Source organism: Pipistrellus kuhlii, unplaced genomic scaffold, assembly GCF_014108245.1.
Source record: "Pipistrellus kuhlii isolate mPipKuh1 unplaced genomic scaffold, mPipKuh1.p scaffold_m20_p_11, whole genome shotgun sequence".
In the NCBI taxonomy this organism is placed as follows: Eukaryota; Metazoa; Chordata; class Mammalia; order Chiroptera; family Vespertilionidae; genus Pipistrellus; species Pipistrellus kuhlii.
The window spans coordinates 4,673,205-4,693,026 of record NW_023425416.1 but is presented as its reverse complement, the minus strand read 5'-3'; the positions used below and the strand labels follow the sequence as shown (position 1 = coordinate 4,693,026).

Genomic DNA, 19,822 nt, shown 5'->3' with positions numbered 1-19,822 from the left:
CACAGAGCCAGGCGCTGCTTACTAAGTGGCATCTCCTTTAAACAAACCCTGGACCAAATCCGCTCCAGCAGCGTGAACAAGGCCCTCTTCCCAGAAGCCCGGGGCCTCTCACCCCTCCTTTGTGTCCTCACCACTCTCCCAGGCTCTGAGCCCACGGCCCTTACAAGGCTCAGCTCCACACCCAGGGAATCTCCAGAATGAAAGACCGCTTCTTCCCCTCACGCCCCCGCCTGCCCCCGCCAAGCTCTTTGAGTTCTTTATTATGAAGTTCTTAGTGAAGATAGTCTCTGCAGTTTTCTGACTCAAAAAGGAAAAGAAAGGGTAAGAGAAAAGAAAAGGGAACCTTTATTATGTAAAGTATGGGAAAAAGAGAGGAAAAGGCAGCAGAGCCTGCCTTCCCGGGAACTGTGGGAGCCAGGACGCCTCTGAAAGGACGGAAAGGGGCGCCAGGGCCTGAAGGGGAACAAAGAGGGGGCCGCACACAGTGGAGGGGCCACGGGCAGCTGCTGGAACCCACACTTCTCCCTGCCTCCGCTGCCTTTCATCGTACACACATCTCCCGTCCTGTCAGCCTGTTTTCTCACTGAGCCAGGAACGCCCCCGCCCCGCGCTGGGGGTGCTGACTAGCTGGGAGCTGGGAGAGCTCCTGAGGGAACGGAACAGTGAGGCGCCATGGAGATGAGAGTGGGCAGAGGAGCCTGGGCGATATACAGAGGCAGGAAGGATGCGCCTGGAGACCAGGGTGCTGGTGCCCTACTGGAGGGCAGGATGCCGACGCCGGAGACAGGGATGCAGCAGGGCAGAGCAGAGGGGGTCCTGGAGCTGGCAGGGCAGGCGGGGCAATGCCTCCGGATCAGGCTGATGAGCAGGAATCATGTCACAGGGCCAGGGGAGGAATCATGTCACAGGGCCAGGAGAGGGGCAACACAGACGCAGACATGAGACAGAAGGAGGGGAGGTCCATAGGAGATGGCAGCAGAGGGGCACTGAATGGGACGCCCTGTGCTCTAATCTGCAGGCGTCAAGATAACCAGGTGAGCAGGCCACAAGGCCACACGTGGGTCTTCGCCCACTTGCCACCTATCCGGGAGTGGCTGCTTCTAGACTATACAGACAGCCCCGCCCTCAACACCACCCAGGCAGCCTGATTACAAAATGTGCAGAGAACTTGAATGGATGCTTCCCCCCAGAAAAGGCTCACCAATGGCCAAGAGCACATGAAAAGATGATCAGCACCACGATCGTTAGGGCTGTGGAGAAACCGAAACCCGGGGGACTGCTGCAGAAAGTGGTATGGTGGGGCCTCAAAATCACCAACAAAACCAAAGAAGGTGCACACTCATCTTCCGAACCTCTGAACCCTTGTCTGTGTTCTTACAGCGAAGCTGGCCAATAACTGAACACCTACAGGCAGCAGGCCGGGCCGACCCAGCGAACGCGCACGTGAGGTGGGTCCTAGTCCCATTCCTGGCCTCTCCTTTGGAAAAACAGGCTCAGGGCAGCTGGGATTTGCAGAGTCACAGATGGGAAGTGAAGGAGCCAGCACACAAGGCCAGGGCAGCAGGCCCACCCACAGTCCATCCGAGAGGCTCCCCGGCCCCTAAACCTTCCAAACAGCTTGCTTAGACCTGTACGCCAGCTGCCTGCTTCCTGGTCAACCCAGGCCTCGCCTGTGCCGCGCCGGGCCCGTGGGAGCGGCCAGCCCGCAGAGGCTCTGAGCAGCGCAGCGCAGCCGGAGGAAGTGAGGCTCCTGCTCTCCTTCACGCACCTCTGGTGGGCAGCGGAGCATAGACCCACCGAGGCGGTGTCCTCACACGTCTGTATCTGAAAGGGGTCAGAGTGATGGCCTAGGCTTACAAAAAAGGGGGCGGGAGGGGAGGAGCGGGGAGCAGAAGCCTCCCCCACCCACAGCACGAGGCTCTTTAGTGACAGGGGAGCGTGTGGCAGAGCATGTGGCCTTCACTCGGCCTTGTGCAGGCTTCCCCGCGGGCTGCCCTCTGGGCGAGGAGAGCCTAACAGAGCAGAAGCTAGTAAGCCAACACCTGTTCGAGGCTTCAAAAATAAAACCAATCTTCATCAAAGACTGAAGCTCTGGCAAGGTAAGCTCTGGCCACATGGCTACATTTTCTGGGACGACGTTAAATTAGACTGGAAGATAGGCAGAGGCATTTGAACAAACTTTTAAAACTTTTTATCATGAGTGATTGTTCCACTTTTCAAGGTATTCCCTTATAGCGTGGAAAAGATCTCAGGTCACAGAGAACAGCCAGGAAGCAGGAGTGAGGGGGCCAACGGAGGCAGGGTCAGGGTCACATGGCTTGTACTTGGTTCCTCCCGTGGGCCAGGCTTTGTGGGTCATGGCAGTATCCACCCAACTCCTCACCTCTGATGTTGGAGGAAAAGTGCCACAGACAACACCTCAATGAGCGTGGCTGTGCTCCGGTACAACTTTACTGACAAAAGCTACTAGTAGATTTGGCCCCTGGGCCACACTGTAGCAACCTGTTTGGACTTCTGGGGCAGGAACCTGGATTCCAATTCCAGGGCCCATGCAGCTTTGGCCCCGTGTGAGAACCACGTTCTGCCTCTGGTTTAACGCCTCCCTATTGCAGAGCGCACCGCCCCTCGTCCTCCCCGCAGTTCCCTGGAACTGGCTGTTTTCCTTTAAACCAATTCCCCACAGTTGAAAGGAGTCCGAAAGCCATCTGACCCAAATGCCATGTCTCATGCTACTTCATTCATCCGCACTCTCTTCCTTCATTCCGCCCCACAAAGAGCACAAGAACAAGCCTGGGCCACTGAGCAAGGCCAAACTCAATCTAATCTTGTTCATTGACAGATGGAATCATTTTATATGACTGGGGACCTAATGAGCGACACACTGGGAAAAAACATATAATTACTAATTCTAAGTCCCAACTTGGCAAAAAGGTGCATGTACCGGGTGTAGACCAGTGCCCGCATGCACCTTGAAGATGAAGGGAAGGTGGTTTTAAAAAGAAGAGCTTTCCAGGCCAACCTGAAGGGAAGTGCTTCCTCCAAAGGACAGCCAAGAGTATCATCCTCTCACTAGCTTCCTTTACATTCATCTTCTTTAAAAAAGGAAAGCAAAACCATCTGTTCTATTGCACAAATCCATCATTTGATCCAAGAAACCAGTGCCTCACAGAACCGGCCCAGCCTGGGTTATTTGCTGAACAGGAAGTGGGAATTGGAATGAACAGGTTCCACGCCCCCCTCCTCTCTCTTTCCTTCCCTCCCTCCCTCCCTCTTTCCCTCTCCCCCCCCCACCATCCACCTGCCCCCCCTTAAAACACACACACACACACACACACACACTCTGCTGGTGAATCAGGGCTCCCTGAGGAATCCTGGCAGATCCTCAGCCTGGCTGCAGAGGACGGTCGGCGGGATCTGTTTATTCAGGTGGAGATCTGATAAAAAACAACAGTGGCCAGTGGCGGGATAAACAGCCTGCGCCAGGCGGGGTCAGCCCTCCAAAGTCAGGACTGAGCTGTGTCAACCAACCTCCCGACCATTCACTTCCTCTGGCCTCCGCTCCCCTCAGGGTCTCCGATGAACCACCCTGATGAACTCCCTGCAGGGAAAACGTGACGTCACAGCCCAGGCAGCAGACCCCGCGTGGCCCTCCCACCTTCAGCTTATGCACGTCCACTGGGCCCACGACCTTGAGTGAAGACACTGTGTGCGGAGGGGTCAGCCCCAGGGCTCTGAAGTCTAGAGTGGCCCAACCTGGGAATGGCTACAGGGCCTCAGCGTCCAATCCAAACCAGCGGCATCTGCATTCCATTTTCAGATGCACAAACAACAAGCAAAGCCAAACCTCTTACAGAGTACTCACTGCTGAGTGAAGAAAGCCAATCAGCAAAGGCTGCTACTGTCTGACCCCAAATCAGTGACATTCTGAAAGTGGGGGAACTATGGGGCATTAGAAGACCAGTGAGTGCCAGTGGTTTGGGGAGAGAGGATGGAGAGCACAGGGACTGTGGACGGTGACATTATTCTGGGTGACACTCTGAGCCAGGGCACAGCATTAAACACTGCGGAAGCCCACAGAATGTACAACACAAACAGTGAAACCTAATGTAAACTGTGGGCTCAGTTAATAATAATGTGCTATTGGCCCATCAATTGTGACAAATGCACCCCCCTTATGCAAAACGTTAGAAGAGTGCAGCCTGGAGGAAGGGTATGGGAAGTCTCTGTACTTTCCACTCCATCCTTCTGTAAACCCCAAACTGCTCTAAAAGTCTATGAAGTATAAACAGAACAAAACAAAACCTCCTGAGGTCATTACACCATCAGAATGTAAACGGCACAAGGGCTGGGATTTCTAGTCAATCTTTTCTGCTATATTCTTAGCACCTAGGATTACGCTTGGAACTTACAAAGGCACTCAATAAATACTTGCCGATTAAACAAGTGAATTACAACTTTAGCTCAGTCTCCTACCGTCTCCACCACCAACCCAAACAACAGAATGATATGCAGGGGGAACAAGGACACAAGACCAACCAACCCATTAACTTTCCAAAAAGTGAATGTACAATTCACTTTTTAGGTAGAAAAGCTGACACATGTTTAAAAGAAAATGTCAAATAAAATGGATTTTCAAGTTCATTGTACATTTCCCAAGTTCAATTTATCCCCAAACACAGCCATTGATCAGCCAGGGCTGGCAAAGGTGACAGCTGTCTGGTCAGGCAGTGGACCCAGCCCCTCCATCCCACCCGCCCCCGACAGCTCGGGCACTGGTCAGTCTCCATCTGCACTGATGCCTCCCAACTCCTGCCAGGCTGGCAGAGAAGGGTCTCAAGGACTCAGCTGAGAGCATCACCCACCATGGACCAGAGGCGACCTGACCACTCTCTCCAGGGAGAAGGCTGTGCCCTTAACGCTGGCAGGGATGTCGGGGGCAGTTGTGACAGGACAGAAGTAACTTGTCCTGGCATCTATCTGGGCAGGACAGAGGGCTACCACAGCTGACCAGCAGATGGGAAGCCAGGAAAAGGAGCCCTTGCACCTGAATTCCCACCAGTTAGTGGGGGGTCAGAAAAGCCCGTGCAGGCCGACGTGCCCTGGCCTCCTCTGGAAGTGTCAGCACATCCCTGTCTCCTCCCTCCCTCCCTCCCCGCCCAGCACCCTGGTCCCTCACACCCAGACCTGGATGTGTCCTCTCCACCACACCGGATGCTTCAGGGCCCCGAGAGTCAGAGCACCAGGCTGTGTGGCCATCGCGGGGAACAGAGCCCAGCCCCGCAGCTGACCTGGACTCCCCCGATTCCTCCTCAGTGACCGTCTGCAAGGCCGTGTCTGCCCGCCTGGCTCTGGGGCGAGGCAAGGAGAGCCCACCCACCTAACACCAATCTAGCGCACAGATGGCCCCAGACTCTGGGCTGAACTGCTGTCCCATCAGGAACAGAGGGTAGGAGAGCCCCTATGGCCTGGCTCCACCCCCAGACACTGTCAGCAGCCGTGCTGTGTGCAGCAGCCTTCCCTCCGGCGGATGTGAGGGAGCTGCAGTGGGTGGTTCTCACTCCACACAAGCAGTCGGGTGGGAGAGCCCCATCCCACCGCGAGAGGACAGCAGGCACCTCTCTCCCCCAGTCCACACGCTCTTGGCAAGCTGAGCAGGGCGGGTGGGGCAGGGTCACCCAGGAATCCAAGGCCAACAGGCTCTGTCATCAGGGCCAGTGGAGCCTGCCCCTCGTTGACCGGCCACCAGGACCTGAGTAAATGGAACAGCCTTACTCAGAATTTCCCTGTGCAGCATAACCTCCTCCCGGCCACCCTCCACGTCAGCCTCGATTCAGGTGCTCAGAGTGCCCCCTGCAGGCTCCAGAGAAGGCAGGAGGCGAGGCTGGTCGGTCCACCTGACTGCCCCCTCTCAGACATCGGCGGGAAAAGGTAGGTAGGCTGAGGTCTCTCGTCTAACCTGTCACTGCCCACCAGAAGCCAGCTGGCTTAGCTCACAGCACGAACTCTGCTCTCGGACACAGTGCGATGAGTCGGAATTCTCCCCTCATCTGCCATATTATTTTAATGTGCTTATCGATTAGGTAAATACGCTGAATAGTTATATTACAAAGCAGCTAGCACAACCTTGGATTCTGAACTGTGGGCCCGGATCCTCGTGTGTTCAGTGGCAAGGCGAGGGCCTTCCCCATGTGCACAGCCGAGGGGCCTTTCCTCCAGGCTGCCCGCAGGGTGGGTCCGGGCCACCACAGTCCCTGCACCCCTTCACAGCAGGGACAGCTGGCTTCCAGAGGTCCTGGGCCCCGGGCCCCGCACAGCCAGCTCCACGGTGAGCACAGAGGTCTGTGCAGCTGAGCCTGGAAGGGAGGCGGGCCTCTGGCACAGCCTGAACAGTTTCACACAAGAGTCGCTGGCCTGGGCCATGGACCTTCCCAAGAAGCTCCACTTGCCACTCAGCCGCCAAGGAGGCACACCCTTTCCCTCTTAGCAGAAACTGCAGCCGGAGCAGCAGGAGCCGTAACAGCAGGAACAGTGGTCTCACATCTAACGTGCCACTGTGCACCAGCAACCAGGCTCTGGCTCGGCTCATTGGTCCTCATGACAGACAGCAAGGAGGGCATCCTTATCATCCCATTTCACAGAGGGGGACGCCGAGGCTGATGCAGCAGCAAGCAGCAGCGGGGGCTGGAACCCAGCTGTGAACCCTGACCCCACACCTACTTGGGACGTGGAATGCCTCATCACAGAAGTGGAGGAAGAACCCCTGTGAAAGAGGGCTTCTCTGGACAGCACCTCCTCGCCCACAATGCTCTCTCCGAGTCGCAAGTGGCTGCAGAGCTCAGCCAGACTGCCCGCCCCTAAGCACATTTAAGATGACTGGCACAGTCTCCAAATAGGGGAGTGAGCGGGGCTTTCTCCAGCGACAAAGACCCTGTTTACCCCTCACTGCCTACCAGCCAGAGAAGGCACTGACAACCCACAATCAAAGGGTAAGGCCTGATCTGGGGTCACCCAGCTAACCTAGATGCAAGCCCAGGTACCCTGACTCTAGGCTGTGCCGCTCTGGAAGGACAGAGACGTAAGAAGCTGTATTGGATGGCCACTGGCTACGGCGACAGAGACGAGACAGTGGATGCAGGGTGCCCCTGATATTCCGGGGACGGGGGAGGGGTAGATGGCTGGCACACTCCCTGCACCTCCCAGGCCAGTTTCCCGGCAGCTCCGATGCCAGCAGAGGACAAAGCTCTCGCACTTGGCTGTATCCTCTGGGGAGAGATACACTGATGTGCCTTTAAAAATAAAACTGGCTGCTTCCGGCCCCATCTGGAAGACTTTTGATCTGATCACATGATTTAGGATATCTCTTAACCAAGCAACTTCCCAAGCCGGCAGCACAGGCTCGACCTGCACTTTGGAAGCTGAGGACGGGTACGTGTACGGTTGGGTTAAGCAGTCAGCCCTCCAATGGTCCCTCCATATCCGTCCTGAAGAGGGTGAGACCTGCAAGCACATAAAGCCGCCCCTCCTGCACCCAGCCCACACCCTCCCCTCATCTTGCCCTTTCTGGGTTCCTAAGGACCCAACATTGCTTTGTTTCTCAAAACCACAAGCTTCCCTTTTTGTCTTGGTTTTGGGTTTTAAAAAAAACATCATCATGAGCCTAAGCATAAAATGTAAACTACAGACTTTCAAAAAAAACGAAGGAGAAACTTAGGGGATTCTAAAGCGAGGCCCATGCCCCAGACTTGACAGACTTCACAAATTCGAAATACCTCCTCTGGGGGAGGTGCTGGTAAGATAAAAGCAGCTGCCGACAGGGAGACAGCACTTTCAAATGGCATGCCCCACACAGAACCGCCTCGAGAATACACAAAGGAAGAACTCTCAAGACTTACAAAATGAACAATCCAATTAGAAAATGGGCAAAAGACATACACAGGCATTTCATCAAAAAGAATATGCAGATGGCAAGAAAGGGCTCGTGGGAAGGCTCTGCAGCAGAGGCTATCTCCTCCCAGTGGGCCGTGCCAGTGCCCAAAGCAGGTCAGCAGCAGAACATGACGAGGACTCAATTATGATGCCGTTCCTCCTGCTCGACGACTCATGTGACCACAGGGCCCCCTTTTCTTGAAGTAACTGTTAATATTCTCTGCATTATTTTTTATAATTGCATGTGAATCTACGATTATCTCAAAACAACAAAGAAATCACAGTGGACTCAAATAAAGGACCTGGTGGAATTCACGTGGACTCGGACAGCCAACCTGCTGCCTCATTTGGTTTCCAGCTTTTTCTTCAAACACGCAGACCCTCCCTCACCCCCTGCCGCCACAGTGTGACTCAGTGTAGGGGCCAAGCACAGAACACTGCTGAGCTCTGTGAGGGTTCTAGGGGTGTGCATTTACTTTAATTACTTCCCATCTTTAGGAAGTGAGAAAGGTGCCGCAGATAAAGCTTATTAGAAGGGTGTGGCCCCACCTGGTGGGTCGGCAGTTACTGTGCAGTTCTGTGCCGGCACCTGAGCCGAGCCTAGCAGCACCTGGCCAAGCAGGCGGGCTCGCGGGGCATCAAGCCTAGATGGTGCAGACACGGTCAGCTTGCACTGCCGGGCGAGAGGTTTCCGAAGCGCCATCCCTGGAACACCAGCCATGAGCAGAGCTCGTGGGAAGGCTCTGCAGCAGAGGTTATATCCTCCCTGTGGGCCGTACGGTGCCCAAAGCAGGTCAGCGGGAGAACGTGATGAGGACTTAATCACGATGCCGTTCCTCCTGCTCGGCTCAGCACTTGCTACGCTCACGTGACCACAGGGCCCCTTTGCTTGAAGTAACTGTTATCACACAGAACCAGAGCTCCAGGAGGCTCAGTTATGTGGGGCCATCAAGCTTCACCCTGATTACTAAAGGCTCTGACACGTCCTAGCGAAGAAGGCTGCTCATCTTGAACTCCGGGCTTTCTCAACTGCATTTGAGAAGGCACAGTGAGGGAGCTGCAATGAGGACTCATCTTCACTTCCAAGAAAACCCTCTGCAAACCACCCGCTGGCCCCTCACAGCCGAGCAGAGGACCCCCTCCCCGCCCTTTCCACCAGAGGAAGGGCTGAGGAAGCAGCAGGATAGGATTCAGACATGGATAATGGGGCCCCAGGGCCCACACTCCTCCTCCAGCCACATGGGCAGTTCCTACTGCTCTCCCTCCTAGAAACACCGGCCCAGCTTTTCAACAAATCAAGAGAAGCAAGTCCCGTCTCTTGTCTGAAGAGCCATGCCCTCTAGGAGCCCCCAGCAGACGACTTCTGCTGTTACTTGTCCCAAGTCTGTCCACTCACCTTTACAATTAAGGTCTAAAACTACCCAATACCTGCCCTTACTTCACCATCACGTGTTCTTGGGCTGACCCATTCCTTTAGTGAGTTTATTCATTCATTCAAACATGTATGGGATGCCTGTCATGTGCAGCTGCTGTAGGAAAAGTAAACTTGCCTGCAGTGCACTCGTTCCCCTCACCTCATCCCCAATGCCCCAAAAGCACGCTCGAGTCAAGGAGACAGGAAGCTATAATAGATGTGGTGGGCACATGGACAGATGGAGACAATGCTGTGGGGGAAGCAGTTAGGACAGCCACACCGCACCAAGGGGATGGAGAGACAAGTAGGCATGGGCCTTCATTCTGGGTGTTTGATGTAAAGTTCAAGCAGGAGGTGAGAGAGGCCAAGAGGAAATGGAACAGCCAGCTCTGAAAGGGCAGAGACTTCCTCTCTCAGGTGTGGGAAGCCACCGAGGAGTCCTCCCCTCCCCTCCTCACCGCGCACTGGCAGGACTTCCGGGGCTGGAGGTGGAGGGATGAAGTCAATGTTCTCCGGGGGACACAGGGGAGGAAGAGCAGGGCCAAGCCGGGGCGTCTTCGGAGCGGAGGCCCTGCGGACCCGTTAGCAAGGGCGTGCATGCCCCAGGCTGCCATGAACCAGAGAGCGGCCAGGATGCTGACTCCTAGGTCGTGTACGCCAACTTCTCACCTGTGCACACAGGGCAGCGGGCCCACGAGACAGAACTCACAAGCATCTGAGCCTCTGCCAGGACCCCACACCAGCATTCTCAGCTGGAGATGGACCATTTGTTACCAGGAGCACCCGGCCCTGCAGGTGCACAGGAGAGCAGGGCCCAGGGTATTCTCAACCCTGATTGTGTGGCTGAAGGGCACCAGCCCTGTCCTTCCCACTGAGACAGAAGCGACAGGAGAGGTAATGGGGAAAGTCCTGTGCTGGGTGTGTGTCAGGGGGAAGCTGAGATGCGGATCGGGCTCCGCTCTGGACACTGCTGTACTGAGAGGAGAGGCCCAGCGCCCTGGGGAGCAGGGGTGCCTCCCACTCCCAGCATCACCTCCTCCCTGCAGAGCCACCACATCCTGGGACCAATAAGTAGATGCCCTTGTGGGGCGATGTCTTGAGAGAACAGTGAGTCACCCCTACACACACCGACAGCCAGCCTGACATGGGTGAAGGATGGAGCACGATTCTCTGCTAAAACCCCACAAGGGAGCGGCTTTGTGCGAGGCAGGCAGGCTCCCGCCTTCTCAGTGGGGACCCATGAGGCCACGCAGCAGGAGAGCAGGAGCCCTGACCTCATCTGGGAAATGGACCTGATGTCCAGTGTTCAGCAGCCCTGTTTCCTGGATCTGTTCCCCTGGACAACAGACCGGACCTCTCGGGAGCCTGAGCTTTATTTCAGGAGCCAGGGGAAGGGAGGACAGACATTAGACTCTTCCTCGGAACCTCGTAATTGCCGGAGCATCACCAAGTCAGGGCTCTTGTTAACACAGCCTAGAGGATGAAGGGGGGACGGCCAGCCTGACCCACAAGGAGCCCCATGTGGTGAGAGGTTTATCACCTCTGTGGCAAGGGCGGCCTCGCCGATGCCCAGAACCAAGCAACAGTTTCCAGGCAGAAGAACGTCAGCATGGATGCTGATAAGCACTGTTCTTCCACTTACAAAGGAACACACTTAATATCGAGTAAATGTCACGTCACATTCTAAAACATTCAAAGGCATTTTTTCCCCATTTTTATTACTCATTTCCAAAATGCTAGTTACTCTTTGTGACTCATTTAAGGTCCAATTCCAAACATAAACCTCACAATGTTACCTAAACCGATGTTAGCACTAGACTTTTACTGTATCACAACACAACTTCTGGGTGGGATTAGAGGGGGCTTTCACTCTCCACAGCATATATTTACACATACTCTCTTTTTTTCAAAGAGCTAACCCTCACGTTTGGAATTGTTTTTTGAAAGAGCCTGAAGATAGTTTTGCCTGTCATTTCACTGGGTCTTTTCACTGTGGTGTGAGTTCTCTGGTTCCCAGGAGACTGTGCATGGGGAAGCTGGGCCTGACTTTCAGGGAGGGAAAAGACCTGGATGGGATGGCAAACCCACAGTCACATCTATGATCGCCCAATGAGATGGTTGTGTCCTATCAGACCAAACACCATGAAGGCAAAAGCAGTTTCCTTGTATTTTTTTAACAGTACTTGGGATTTAAGAAATAAAAAATTTAATACATATATATATTATTGCTGGTAGCATTACAGATGTCCTAGCATTTTAAGTGGCTAACTTTACGGGGTCTTCCAATTAAATCAGTGGTGAAAGAGGCAACTACACCTCCACAGCGACCCTCAGACCCATGAGGGCTGAGAAGACAGCTTCGGTGTTTACTTCCTCCAGTGGAGAGAAGAGGGGGTGAGTCAGGTCGCTGAGTGGCAGGTATGAAAGGGAAGAACTGGACAACAATCACCCAACTATGGCTCATTACAACTGCTGGCTGCACAGTGAAATGACTGCTGCCTAGTGCCCCTCCTGCAAAAGTCCCCTTGCCCCCTGATTTGATGTAATTGGCATGGGATTTGCCTGGGCATCTAGTTTTTTTAAACCCAGGTCACTCTACGATGCAGCCAAGGATGAGAGCCACTTGCTTAGTGTTTTGCTGCTGCTGCACACCCCCCCCCCCCCCCCCCCGGGTAGAGGTGATGAGAAGAGGGGAGAAATGAACCCCACTGCTCTGGGCAAAGCTCCCACAACATGAGTTGTGCACCACTCCCAGGATCACCTAGACCTTCCCCTGGCTCAGGACACAGCAGCCACCCCAGAAGGTGCTGGGACAAGAGTCGTCAGTGATAAAAAAAAAAAAAAAAAAAAAAAAGTGTCTAGCACTTGGAGCACATTCATTAGACACCAACACAGTAGTGAGGGTGCAGAGTAGTAAAGCCTCAGTCTGCTGTCGGCTGCAAATAAGAGCATCCAGCAAGGGCGATGAAGGCAGAGCCCAACCCCAGATCTGTCTGATCCAGAACCTTCTCTTAGCCACTCTGCAGAACAGCCCCTCCCCATACAACCAATGACGCAGAAATGAGTAAGGTAAAGAGGCTCCTTTGTACTTGTTCCTACAGCTACTAGTTCTCCACAAACTAGTTCACAGCAGCCTGCCAATCACAGGACATTCCTTAGCCCCAGACTCTCCGAGGAGCCAGGTGAGCGGAGACAGTGGGAGCAGAGTGTCCCACACCCCTGCCACCCTGCTGGTTGAAAAATGTTGGGAAGAGAAAAGACCCCACAAATTGGCACCTTTACCCAGCTCTTTGGGTGACATCAGGAAGTGAGGAAACGTGGAGGAATTCCCCTTGAGGCGGGGTCTCCAGGGCATGCAGCCACTATGTGAAAGCGGAGGGCAGCATCAAACCGTCGGGGCTCTGCAGAGACAATCTTCCTCTCTGTGCCCGGAGGGACGGACAGTCACAACCAGCTCAGAATAACTTAATAGGTGAGATTCAGAGTGAGGGGAGCAGCCGGCCAACCCTCAGCTCAGGGCTCAGGGGCTCCAGCACCTCCTGCCACTCTGCATCACTTCATGGAAACCCTACGGAGGCGCCCACAGCGGGTTTACGTGAGGCCACCCTACAGAGCCGCCCACAGCTTTAAGACACATGTGCTTCTACCTCTCAGCCCTGCCCAGGGCAACCTGCAGCCTTTTGGCCACAATCCTGAGGCTCCCGCCCCACCACACAATTTTGATATTCATCACTTGAAATGACAAGACCCTCTTAGGCTCCCAAACCATATGCTTCCAAGTATTCAGAGAAATGAGATCAAGACTCAACTCTGCCACTTCTGTGTTTCCTCCGGCAAGTTTCTTGCCTTCTCTGTGCCTCAGGTGCCTCATGTGTAAAAGCTGTTCAACGACAAACCTGTGTCTCCTGGGATTGCAGAGGTGATACAGTGAGGCCCGGGGAGGCACGTGGACCAATGCCTGTCACGTCAGTGTACCTATCACACAAGCTGACAACCACAATTTTTCAGAGCCAAAGACCGAACCATATGAGACTACCAATGTTTTGACCCTTTTTGAACTACAAAAAGGGGCAATTTTCTATGACTGACTTAGTACACAGAGCAGACTATTCTATCTTTGAAAACCCTTGCCTTTGAACAAGCAGGGTGAATCTAATACTCCCTCCGATGGCCAACAATGACAGGAGGAAGGCCCAGCATAAGCGCAAACACATTTCTTCCACTTGGGCTATAAAAGCGGAAAATGGCTCCCAGGTGTGAGCAGACTTAACAGGCCCTGCCTTCTTGCAAGGTCACCCTTCGGGTCAAAGTCAAGCCAGCCATTTTCGGATTAGACACACACGTTCAGGAGGCTTCCCCAGAGGTAAAGGGATTAGAGAAGCCACCTGCAGGAAGTAGGCGGGGAGGGAGGAAGTGTCCCAGTGGGAAGGAGACTGCAGATGGGAGGGCCAGCTCCTTTCACAGGGACTGTGCATGCAGCTCTGCCTGCCCCCATCCAGCTGCACGGAGGCACCGCCCCCCCAGACCAGACCACGCGGGGTTCGCCAGCGTCCTGTTCCCACTGGATCTGGATTCTATTTAAAGTTTACACGGTCCCCACAAAAATTAGGTGGGGGAACCAAACACAAGATAAAAAACAACTCTCAGCAACAGAACCTAAACTACAAGTTCCCAAAAGAGGCTGTGACCTCCACGCCAACCTCTTCTCCCCCGCCCTCCCCCTGGACTCCCTGGCCCTCAGTTGGAGTGCGCCTCGCTTTCTTTTGCAGCAATGACTTGCAGATGTGCCTCTCCTCGCTCCTAGGCCGGCTCACCACCCCCACTCTCCAAGAGGGAGCTGGGAGAGAAAGGGGAGGAAATGACAAGTCAGGCGAGCACCTCACCACACTACGCAGAGGCAGGCTGCACCCTGCACCCTGCGGAGGACCTGAGAGAGATGCTCACTTTGCAAACTGCGTGTCCCGTGGTCTACTCCCGGTGGTGCCCAGCATTTGGTGGGGCTGCAGTGCGAGGAGCCAGGGGTGCTGCTCCCTGACGAGGGAGAGACTGGGTGGAGGGTGCAAGGCTGCAGGTGAAGCACCCGCAAAGGAGCCCTCCAGCACCCAGCCTGCGGCCACGCGGGTCAGAGCAAGGAGGTCTGGGAAGGAGTCGCCGCTGAAAGGCACTGCAGCTGAGAACCTCCCACCTCACTCCCCAGGGCAGTGGTGAGGCGCCCCTCGGACACCCCTCCCCACCCATGCCAAGGCCGCCTGCTCCTTTCTCTAGTCCCAGGCATGTCTGTTCAGGTGGCTTCCCAGGACGAGCTGGAAAGCCTCCCACAGCCTCAGTGCTGCCAAGGAGCCCGGTCCCCACCATGAAGCACCTGGGCTTCAGCCACTTTCCTTCACCCTTCACCCTCTGAAGAGCAGGATGTCAGCATCCCAGGAGCAGAAGGCCGGGGGGGGGGGGGGGGGGGGGGGGGGGGGTGCGCAGAGGTGTACAGGGGTTCGAGTTGGGGGGAAGGGTTGTAAATAGTGAGGGTTGGGGCAGGTGTGGCCCCCAGTTTTAACTCCAGCACAGGATGTGAGAGCTGCACACCTTTCGGCCACTCCTTTGAACTCCCTGAACAGAGTGGGACCATTCAAGCCTTAGGCGAGACAAAGCTGTATCTGATAAAGGGACTGATCTGCAGGAGGAAGGTAAGGGAGAACCACTAACACCCCCAGGTCACAGCAGGCCTCCTGACAGGAGGTGCTCCCTCCTCCATAAGAATTGGTAAAGGACTGGGGAGGGAGATTTCATGATCACCAATAAAGAGCAAGTTAAGCAGAGACAGATTGCTAATAACCCTGGGCCTCACAGCCACAGCCACACTGTGTCCCTCACACACACACACTGCCCACCACCCACCCTGTGAGACCCACCGGCCCAAACAAATGCCTGTTGCCACACCAGTGACACTGCAAACTTGGCTACATAATTTACTGTCCCCCCCCACCCTCACCGGCTTGGTGAGAACTTGACACAAGAGCCTTGGCCCCAGCCCTGCATGAGCCCAGACACGGGAGGGGGGGGGGGGTGCCCCCATCAGCAGCAGCAGCATCGCCTGGGAACTTGTGGGCAAAGGAAATTCTCCAGTTTTGAAACTGGGGCTGGGCCCAGCCATCTGTGTCCCAGCAAGCCTTCCAGTGGCTTTTGACGGGTGGCCCAGTGTGAGAACCACAAAGGTGACGGCTTGAATCTGTTCAAACCAACAAAAATCTGGGCGAACGAGGCCAAAGCCAGCACAGCAGTGCAGACCAGAGAGCAGCCGCACCCGTTCATATCTGCCGGCTGACGTGCTGCCGGCTCGCAGGGCCACGCCGCCCTCAGCATCCGGGGGCCGGACAGGAACAAAGGCGTTCACGTGGACGTGGCTTGGGCTTCTGAAACACAACTCTGTTCACTGTCTTCCTGAATGTACCAGTCCCTGATGAGCGTGCGCTAAATATCCCAGAGACGGTAAGGCACGAAGGGCCCAGCGAGCAGGCTCCCTTCACTCCCTGGCTCACCGGGGTCCTGAGCTGAAGGTGCCTCTAAAGCTGAATGGGGTAAGGGCTGCCCACTTCCACATTGTCTACCACCCACACGACTCTGTCCACAAGTGCACTGATGACTAGTGGCCGGTCCAGCAGACTGCCTCCTGTCCCCTGGGGGAGGGCGGCTCTGTCCAGCTCACCATGTACACACACCTGCAGGCCCTATGGGTGCAGCTATGCTTCCATTTGCAAAGAGCTTCACCATCCAAGATCACACTCACCGATTTTAGACACATTATTTCATACCTCTGGGAATAAACGTTTCAATTCTCTATTTTGTCTGCAAATGATGACCTTCTTCCAGGAGAGGTAGCACAGAGCTTAGTGAAGAGAGAGACAAGAGGCCTCACCCCAGCTCCTCGAGGAGACTGCATCTGCCCCCCCACCCCCGCCCTCCGCCAACACACACGCGCGCGCAGTTTCAGGGATGCCCAGCAACTCTTTATTGCTCCGTGTAATCCCACCTGTGCTCACTCCTGATTACCAAAGGCCTCAGCTGGGTCCTGAGCCAACCCTAGTTTTTGGCATTTGATTCTGGGTCCCCCCTCGCACTCTGGCTCAGGGGGGGGGGGGCGGCGAAGGCAACAGGTCCTCAGTGCTCGCTCTTTAATTACGCTTTGATGTGAATTGATCTTCGTATTAATGAGCTGTAAAGAAGACTGATCTGGCTGCACTTTCTCAGAGCCCTGCGAGGACCGCAGGGAGTTAGGGTTGTTATTGATTTTACTTCCCAGCAGAGCCAGCCAGGAAGAGCCTCCATCCTTCACGGCCTCCCACCCATCAACTCCACCCGCAGCTCCGAGTGGGGTCACAGACAGGACACCAGGTTCCATTCCTTTCCATTCCTTCTAGGCGCTGCTCTCCAGAAGTTACAATAACGAGATGTTAGATATTCCATCGCTTTTATTTAATCAGTTTTTCTTCAGCTAAGAGGTCACAAGAAAACATATAACTGTGTGGTCAAATCTACCACTGATACTTTTATTTAAATTCTGCATATTCTAAGTCTTCCAGGTCTACTTACTAACACAAAAGAAAAATACTTCCTTTAAAAAAAAAAAAATAGATTCCTGTTAGTGGTTTCCAAGGGATGGGGGGTGGGGGGAGTGATTACTCACAGAGCATGGGCTTGGTTTTGGGGCGGTGACAACTTTCTGGAATTAGATAGCAGCGACGGTTGCACAACCTGGAGAATTACTAAAAGTCATTGAACTATGCACTTTAAAATGTTTAAAATGGTGTTTTATGTTATGTTTTATCTCAATAAAAAAATAGTTTCCAATTTCGCCCCCAAGATTAGACGAGGTATTCTGATGTGCTTTCATATACAATATCTATAAACCTGCAGAATTTTTATAGTACTATTGCAAAGTTACAAGTATTTGTGTGCAAAGAGCCTCTGGCTAGATCCCTAGTTGGTCTGAGACAGTGAACAGGCCCCGGTGAAGACAGGCCTGAAACACACCAGCACCTGGCAGTTCATGGGCGCGGCCAAGTGCCACCCGGAAAACACTCAGCGCCATGTGGGGAGCAAGAGCTGCGGCGTGCAGGCTGAAGCCCCGTCTCAGCAGCTTCTGACTCCCAGGACCAAAAACCAACCATCTCCACTGTGACCCATCTTCTAACGATGCAAGCGCAGAACGCCACAGGAAAAGCGGGCGTTCTCCTTCCCCGGCAATGTCAGTCATGCATCACACAATGTCTGTTGCCTTGGGAATCGTACTTGAGTTTCCTGGACTTCAAATTAAAAAACAACTCTCAAATGTGAAAATCTAATGCAGATTCTGCCCCCCTTTAACAAAAGCCTGTTGCTTTTTCTGAGAACTATCTCCCTACTCCAAGCCAATCCTATGAAAAGCTGTCCTTGAGTTCAGTGCTTTTCTGTCCTTCAGGACAAATAGCTTCAGGTTGTCCTAGAACACAGGAAATAAATCTGCTCTGGGACAAGCACTTTAACTGCATTAGGTTCCTTTAATCAGAACGTAGTAACCCCCTGAAGTTTTACTGAACACTCCAGTTCCCCCAGGGAGTGAAAAACTGACTTGAAGCCCTGAGAGTAAAGCCAGAGGCAAAACACACCCTATTCCCACAAGGCCCTCCCAACTCTGACCCAGTGAAGAGCACCCTGGTGCCAGGAGCGGAGAGGAGCAGGGAGCAGAGCACTCGGCCTTGGGGACAGGAAACTGAGCACAGAGTGAAGAGCAGACTCCCGCAGGCCAAGGTGTCAGAGCCAAAGGCCAGGAAGCAGGGAAGGCGGCTACAAGTCGGCAGCTCCAGTTTTCTTTTGTGACATTACTCCTGATTCTTTCCAAGTCACAGAAGAAATTTGAAAATTGTGTTTCATCCTTCATTCAGCAAACGAGACGAAATTTGTTTGTGTCAGGTCACATCACCGGAAGCAGAGCTGGATATGTGCCCAGTCCACCTTTTCCCTTATGCCCCTTGAACAGCGCAGGGGTTAGGGAGCGCCAAACCCCGTCACTGTGCAGCTGAAAATCCACGTAGAGCTACAGTCCGCTAGGGTGTCCATGAGAACTGGTTCTGGGACTCTCCGCAGACACCAAAACCCAAAGATGCTCAAGTCCCTGATATAAAACTCAGAGATCAATGCTGAGTCAGCCCTCCCCATCCTTCCCAACAGCAGATCGGAAACACTGTCTTTGACCTGCAGTTGGTTGTACCCATAGATGGGAACCCCGCAGATATGGAGGGCTGACTGCTCACTGAGAAGAATGTACAGATGAGTGGGCCTGCATCTTACGGGTCAGCTGTACACCTGTCCTAATACGTTGTCCCGGTCCCTCTGACTGCGATGGCCTCGACCATCTAGTCTAGGGGTGTCGAACTCAATCAGAGAAGGGGCCAAAATCTAAAATCCAGCCTAAATCGCGGGCCGAATGGTTTACTGAACAGTCATAAACTGTCATTGTGATGGAAACGCAGCGGAGTGCAGTGATGACAGCGCGGTGCGGGCCACATTGCAAGGCCTGGCGGGACGGATTTGGCCCGCGGGCCTTGTGTTTGACACATGTGCTCTAGTCCCTTTGTATAAGGTTATTGCTATTCTCACCTTCTGCTGCCCACCACAGGGAGAGGAGACAGGAATAAGAATCTGGAGATGAAGGATGTCAGTGCGAACACTGAGCTCCCTGACCCACACATTTTCAGACGTACCAGGGGCTGTCCCAATGGGATGGCACTGAATCCCCTCCAAGTTACCCTCTGATGGCCCCAGCCCCATGCAGAGGCACAGACGTGCAGACTATATGACTGTTTAACACGTAATACTTTTTGCTTCTACAGTTCTGAAACACCAGACAGGTCTTGGAAGCCTACAGCTGGAGTCACCATGTGGCCGGAGATGCCCAGCGTTTTGCGTTCCCGCGTCAGGGGGGACAGGAACGCCAACCAAGGGCTGTCTTCTGCCCGGCGCACTTGGGCAATACAGGATGACAGCAAAACTATCGGTGATCCTGCTCCCAGGCACCATGCGGCTAACCTAACAACATCCAGGCATTCGGTCCAAGAGCAGGGGGCACAGGACCTTCAGAGAAAAGCAGGTAGAGACCCTCCAATTCTGCAGTTTCAGAGAAATCACTGGCCCAGTCCGATGGACACCAGCTTTGGGCCAGGGAGGTGGCTGCCAGCGCTAACCTGCATTTTCCAAACTCAATCAAAACCAGAGACACCTCCCTCCCCCCGCCCTTTACATATTTTAACGCCATCTAATGGAATAGCAGGAACAAGGCCAACCAGCCCCACTGCTCCGGGCACTTGGGCCAAGAAACAGAAATGTATTTTTAGTCAGCCCAGCAAGGCGTGATGCACAAGCCCGGGAGGGAAAGGGAGGGTCCTGCTAGTCTCTGGCCTGAGGCGGTTCAGTCACCTGCCACCACACTCCTGCGCCCAGTGCATGGGGGCACAA

At 54.2% G+C, this 19,822-nt stretch overlaps 1 protein-coding gene across 8 annotated transcripts in view; it reads right to left on the bottom strand.

The window, feature by feature from the left end:
• LRIG1 (leucine rich repeats and immunoglobulin like domains 1) overlaps positions 1 to 19,822 on the bottom strand; it is a 92,605-nt gene that overhangs the window by 28,964 nt on the left and 43,819 nt on the right. Inside the window, exons 1-2 of one of the 8 annotated variants that reach the window (XM_045578950.1) lie at positions 5,819 to 5,824; positions 4,711 to 4,716 (exon numbers count right to left, since the gene is read on the bottom strand). The exons of the other annotated variants lie outside the window; for them this stretch is intronic. The gene's annotated coding sequence lies outside the window, so the exon portion shown is untranslated. Of the gene's footprint in view, positions 1 to 4,710; positions 4,717 to 5,818; positions 5,825 to 19,822 lie in introns of those variants that run through there. 8 annotated transcript variants of the gene reach the window in all.